This window comes from Spodoptera frugiperda, chromosome 7 (assembly GCF_023101765.2).
Source record: "Spodoptera frugiperda isolate SF20-4 chromosome 7, AGI-APGP_CSIRO_Sfru_2.0, whole genome shotgun sequence".
In the NCBI taxonomy this organism is placed as follows: Eukaryota; Metazoa; Arthropoda; class Insecta; order Lepidoptera; family Noctuidae; genus Spodoptera; species Spodoptera frugiperda.
In genome coordinates this window covers 5351347-5357335 of record NC_064218.1, presented here as the reverse complement: position 1 = coordinate 5357335, position 5989 = coordinate 5351347, and the positions used below count along the sequence as shown (strand labels likewise).

General features: G+C 32.7%; 1 long non-coding RNA gene across 1 annotated transcript; it reads left to right on the top strand.

Annotated features, from left to right (window-relative positions):
- The first annotated feature begins 1991 nt into the window (after positions 1-1991).
- Positions 1992-5684, top strand: LOC126910858 (uncharacterized). Its single transcript, XR_007705438.1, has 2 exons — positions 1992-3730; positions 4085-5684. It is a non-coding gene; the product is annotated as an uncharacterized LOC126910858 (long non-coding RNA).
- Positions 5685-5989: the final 305 nt, after the last annotated feature.

Below are 5989 nucleotides of genomic sequence, written 5' to 3'. Positions count from 1 at the left end.
ATCTATATATATAAAAATCAATTGCTGTTCCTTTGTCTCGCTAAAACTCGAGAACGGCTGGACCGATTTGGCAAATTTTGGTCTTGAATTATTTGTAGAAGTCCAGGGAAGGTTTAAAAGGTGAGAAAATATCAAATAATTGACGGAAAAACCCTAAAAACTGCCCTTTCCTTTATCCCATACAAACGTTTTCTAACTAATACGTAGAGTCAATTTGAGCTTTATTGCTATTGGATAAAGTTCATTGTTGGATAAATGCTATTGGATACTAAAAAACAAATGCTATTGAATAAGTGTGCGTTGGAGACTTGGAGCACAGAATCCCTACTAATATTATAAATGCGAAAGTAACTCTGTCTGTCTGTAATTACGCTTTCAAGCTTAAACCAGTGAACCGATTTTGATGGAATTTAGTACTGAGATAGAATAGACCTTGATCTGGGGGCACGGCAGTGCCCCCGCCAAGTCGAGCAAAAAAAAAGCGGCACGGCCGTACCATCCTTTTCTCGAAGCAATTCGGGCCTTTTTCGACCCCCTATAATTCGGTTGTGGATAAAGCAAGAAACCTGAATCTTCAATAACTAATCCGGCATTGTATAAACACGGAATATTTAAAATTTCAGTCAATTTGAACCAGTAGTTTAAGAATGACAACTTGTTAAAGTTTCTAAATTTTGTCACTCACTGACTCACCGATCATCAAAAGTCCAAGGCACTTCTAGCAGACTTAGAAGCTTCATATTTGGAATACATATAGAGTTTAGTGTCTTAATCATGGGAAAACTTAAATATTTTGTAATTTCGGTCCAGTTTTCCAAATACACCAACTGCATCAATAACTTTGTAATCCCATATAAATATATGGGATTACAAAGTTATTTATGCAGTTGGTGGTTGGTAGGTACCTACCATATGAGGCAAGGGAGGGGGTATATGGTGGGTAAGGGTGTGTTTAGCCCATGAAACTGAACAACATTATTACTTGTAAAATGGTCGACGTAATGAAAAACACATGATTGGACATGTCTTGAAGTACGAAAATCTAATAAAACAATATATTATAATTTAAATCTGTTATATATAAATTGTTAGCGCGACTAGCCTCCTAACAGACAGACTGGCCTCTATTTTACTCTATGACTGACAAGCAAAATATACGCCAAAATAACAGAACAATGAAATGTGAATGCCTTCGAGCGAGCGGCAGCCGCACGCATACGTGCGAGCGCCCTCATGCTGTTCGGATGTGCCTCGAAACCTAACCTATAAGTTTGCGATTTTCAATTACTTAATAGTGTCGGTCGAAATAACGAGACCAAAGTTACGTTTAAGTATTAATTGTATTCTTACATCTTGCATATCTACGAGTACTAGTAGTCGCAAAGTAGATGGTATCAAAAAGAAAGGCTCTACAAAAAGAAGTGAGATCCCATCAAAAACATCCTGTAAAAAACCCAAGTCTCGCAGCTCAGTCTTTCTACCGTCAAAAGTTGTGAGATCCATGTAATACCAAGTCGGTTAATCTATTTAGTGTCTACTTGAAGGACCTTCTGTCTTAAGTTATTACATAAGTTATTATCATGCCAATATTAAAAATATTTAACGTTTTAAACAAATAGATCGACTTGGACATCGCATGAAAACAAAATGAATATTACAATATTATATTAGATTCTTTAGTCTCTCGCGCCTCACGCGATTGAAACTCTCGTTCCTGTTGGTCGCTGGCCCGTCGTGCTGTGTAGTGTGATACATACTAATAATCAAATCAAGCGATGTCCAAGTCGATCTATTTGTTTAAAACGTTAAATATTTTTAATATTGGCATGATAATAACTTATGTAATAACTTAAGACAGAAGGTCCTTCAAGTAGACACTAAATAGATTAACCGACTTGGTATTACATGGATCTCACAACTTTTGACGGTAGAAAGACTGAGCTGCGAGACTTGGGTTTTTTACAGGATGTTTTTGATGGGATACTTTTTATTGCAAAAAAATTGCGGAGAATGGTCATATGGAAATTCGTCATTTTAAAAGCTGTAACAGTAAAACTTTGTATTTAGATACTTAATGAGGAACGAAAGAACATGGTCTACTTTTTATTGCAAAAAAATAGGGGAGAGTGGGTAAAAATAGGGGATGAATGGTCATATGGAAATTCGTCATTTTTAAAGCTGTAACAGTGAAATTTTGTATTTAGACACTTAATGAGGAGCGAAAGAACATAGGCTACTTTTTAATAAAAAGGGTAGAAGGCGTAGTATGTTTGATAGAGGAGATTAATGTTTGCTTGAAAATTCGTCATTTTCGTTAATACGTTTCGATTCTTATTTAAATACACATATACTTATTTAAATCTCCAATATCCCTACTACCATACTAATGTTATGAATGCGAAAGCACGAATGTTTTTTTTTTTTTGGAATATAACAACGAAACAATGTATTTTTTTATTGATAGGCAATATATAGGAAATTAAAGGATAATAATATAGATAACCTTGGTTACTTTTCATCATGATTATAAAATGATGAATCGGCGGTCGTGGTTTCTTTGGAATACATATCTTTAAAAATGCTAACAGTAACATATTCTCAAGTAATTCACATTTTAGATGACATACGGCAGCATTTTGACCATTAACACCTCTACGCGGACGAAGTCGCGGGCAAAAGCTAGATTCGATAAATTTTCATTTGTACATGTCAAATATTTGTTGTTTCTAAATTCAAATTCTGTAAATAATGATTGACATTTATGCATAAACTATGAAAAGGGTGAATAAACAATTGTCTGTATTTTTTTTAATCTATTGAAAATGTTGAAAAGTGCATTAAGCATGAATAGAAATTCCTCAAATATTAATTATGTGTGCGTTCAGAAAGAATGACAAATTATCAACAGTTACGCGTGTGTTCAGAAATTTATTATGTGTAAATTAAAGTTTCTATTCACGTTTTCGAACAAACGATGCTCTTTCAATATAGTCTATTGGTGTGAATGACATTGACATTCGTATTGCGCGTTTTTTAAAATATGCAAAATTAAATGTATATTTTTCAATATTTCTGAGAGATTATCTTAATATTTCTTCGAGTTTTAAAAACTAAGAAGATTTTTATTTGCTAATAAGTGTTTGTTAATCAAGGTAAGTTCACATCTTCATTATTGATTTTTAGTAACTTTTGGTGACTACACAATACTACAATTTGGTATACACGGTTATGCAGAAAATGTATGAGAGCTTTTTATTTTCAGTTGGAATTTCGGTTTTAACAATGCTACCAACCAGATGTACAAGCTTAGGCCGCAGAACTCGAAATACGGCAAGTCAAAGAAATATAAGAGCAAATCAAACTGATGAGCATCGCGAAGCGCGAAATGAACTTGAACTGAATCGATATCAAGATAGAAATGTTGTGTTTAATCCCCACAAAGCTGCATTCAGTTATAATGTGGCAGTTGATTACAGTTCAGAGCAAATTGTTACTATTGGACTAATGAACATTGTGTGTCCACATTGGGATTGAAATAAAAAAATGAAGCCTCTGGATTGTGTTGCGCCAGCGGCCAAGTCAAATTGACGCCATTGGTACCGCCACCAGAGCCACTACATTCATTGGTTCATTTTTTGACTCATATCCAGCAGTACAATAATTGCTTTCAAATGACATCATTTGGGGCAACAAAAGTTATACGAGACAATTTTTTGCCTACTTTTAGCAAGTAAGTATAATGGCAAACGTTTTTTTTTTTAGTTTTAAAACCATGTAGCTGGTGCAAAATATGTCGAGTCAGTGATGTGTTTATTTTGTAAACAATAAATCAAATACATAATAATAGTCTATAATCCGAAGACTTAATCAGCAACATTTATAACATGTTGTATTTTATAGTGGCATGAGCAAGATGTTCTTGGTAAAGCCTACTACCTAAAGCTGCCGTGGATAGCTGTTTAATGTCGAAGTTAAAAGTAGTTTTAATTTGAAATGATGTAAAGTATTGTGGCAGTATTTTGCGACACACATGGTGGTACAATTTGCTATACAATTGCCTGTATACATATTTATATTCTTGCAGATTCAGGGATTCAAATATATCATCAAACAGGTTCCTTATTGCCAGTGCCTGTTGAAGACTATACATTTTTGCAAATATATTTTATGGACAATTCAGCAAGAGAAGTCGATCAGCGTTGCGCACACAACAACTCAGTAAAGAGATCCATTGTGATGAACAACTTCAAATATTTTTCCTTCAACACAATGAATTAGTTGCATTAGACCGATGTATTAGACATTCACAAATGCATTAGACCGCATGCCATCAGATAATCACAAAATTGTCATCAGAGCCGATAAGGCGCCTGCAGGACAGTGAAATGATTGAATCCTATGAAATAAACACTGTTATGAAAATATATTTTGTTTTTTTTTTAAATTAGTAAAGTCCTTTTCAGGTATAGTGAGACCAGGAAATTATGGATTCATTTTTATATGGAGGATATTTATAGATTCCAATTCAAATTGAATAGGGACTCATACATAACTCAGCTATCTATATCTATACATATAATAAAATCGTAGAAAAGTGCTGTCTGTACATTGAAAATAAAAATAAAAAAAATAGCAGGGGTTATTGTTATGTCGATGTCGAACACAAAAATGTAATTAACTTTTTTTTTGTCTGTTTGTCTGTTTGTCTGTTTGTCTGTTTGTCTGTTTGTCTGTTTGTCTGTTTGTCTGTTTGTCTGTTTGTCTGTTCGTCTGTGCGCGCTAATCTCAGAAACGGCTGATCCGAGTTGGATGCGGTTTTCACGAATATATTGTGGGATGCTTAAATTTACATTTAGTGTTTGTTTCATGTCAATCGGTTCATAAATAAAAAAGTTATGTCAAATTAAAGAATCACGTCGAACATTCTATGCTTATACCATTAATCTCCGCAACTATTTGACGGATTTGGTTGAAATTTGGTACAGATATAGTTTAGAACCTTAGAAAGGACATAGATATATTTTTATTTCAAAAATCAAAAAATAAAAATAAGAAATAAATTATTTATAAATAATTCTATGTCGATCGTTACACGACTTCGGTTCATGTTATTGTATTAATTTATCGAAAAAAAGTAAATAAATAGTAAAAAGGTATGAAAAAAATAATATCAATATAATAAAACATTTAGTACAAAGAAAATGCTCTAACGGAGTATAGATAATTCTATGTCGATCGTTACACGACTTCGGTTCATGTTATTGTTTTAATTCATCGAAAAAAAGTAAATAAATAGTAAAAAGGTATGAAAAAAATAATATCAATATAATTAAACTTTTAGTACAAAGAAAATGCCCAAACGGAGTATAAATAAATACATAATCCAAGTTGTCTTTATCCTCGATAGATAGCGTTGGGATCGAAATAGATCGCGCTATGGTTTCGTTACATTCATTTGGTTGGGTATCGGCCGAGCGCTTCGGTACTATCGTAGAAAAAGTGTATTATCAGTCGTATGATTATTTGTCTGTAGTGGTCCTGCTGTTTCGTATATTCTAAATTGGTTTCGTTGTATTTGTCAATTAATAAGTTTATTTGTTGGGTTTTCCTGGTTTTTTGGTTAAACTATTTAACGTAGGTTTAGTTTGATATCGATTATTAGTAGTTACTGTAGTTAGTTTTTTTAATAAAATTGTAAGTCTAATTTTTTTTTTAATTAGATTAGATTTAAGTCGTTTCTTTTAAATTATTTAGTTTAAGCTTGGTTATTATAGCATAGAGGATAGGTTGTAATATAGTTTCTTTTTTAATTGTTATAAATTCGTAATTCGTAGCTTTCTTTAGTTTTAAGTTAGTTTAAGTCCGTTTTTAAACTATTTTTTCAATGCCCTAAGTGAGTATACATCTATTAAATTCAAACGCAGAGCTCATTATGTTGATTTTTGAAGAGTTCCCTGGAATATCTTCCACATCTCATTTTTGAAGAGAT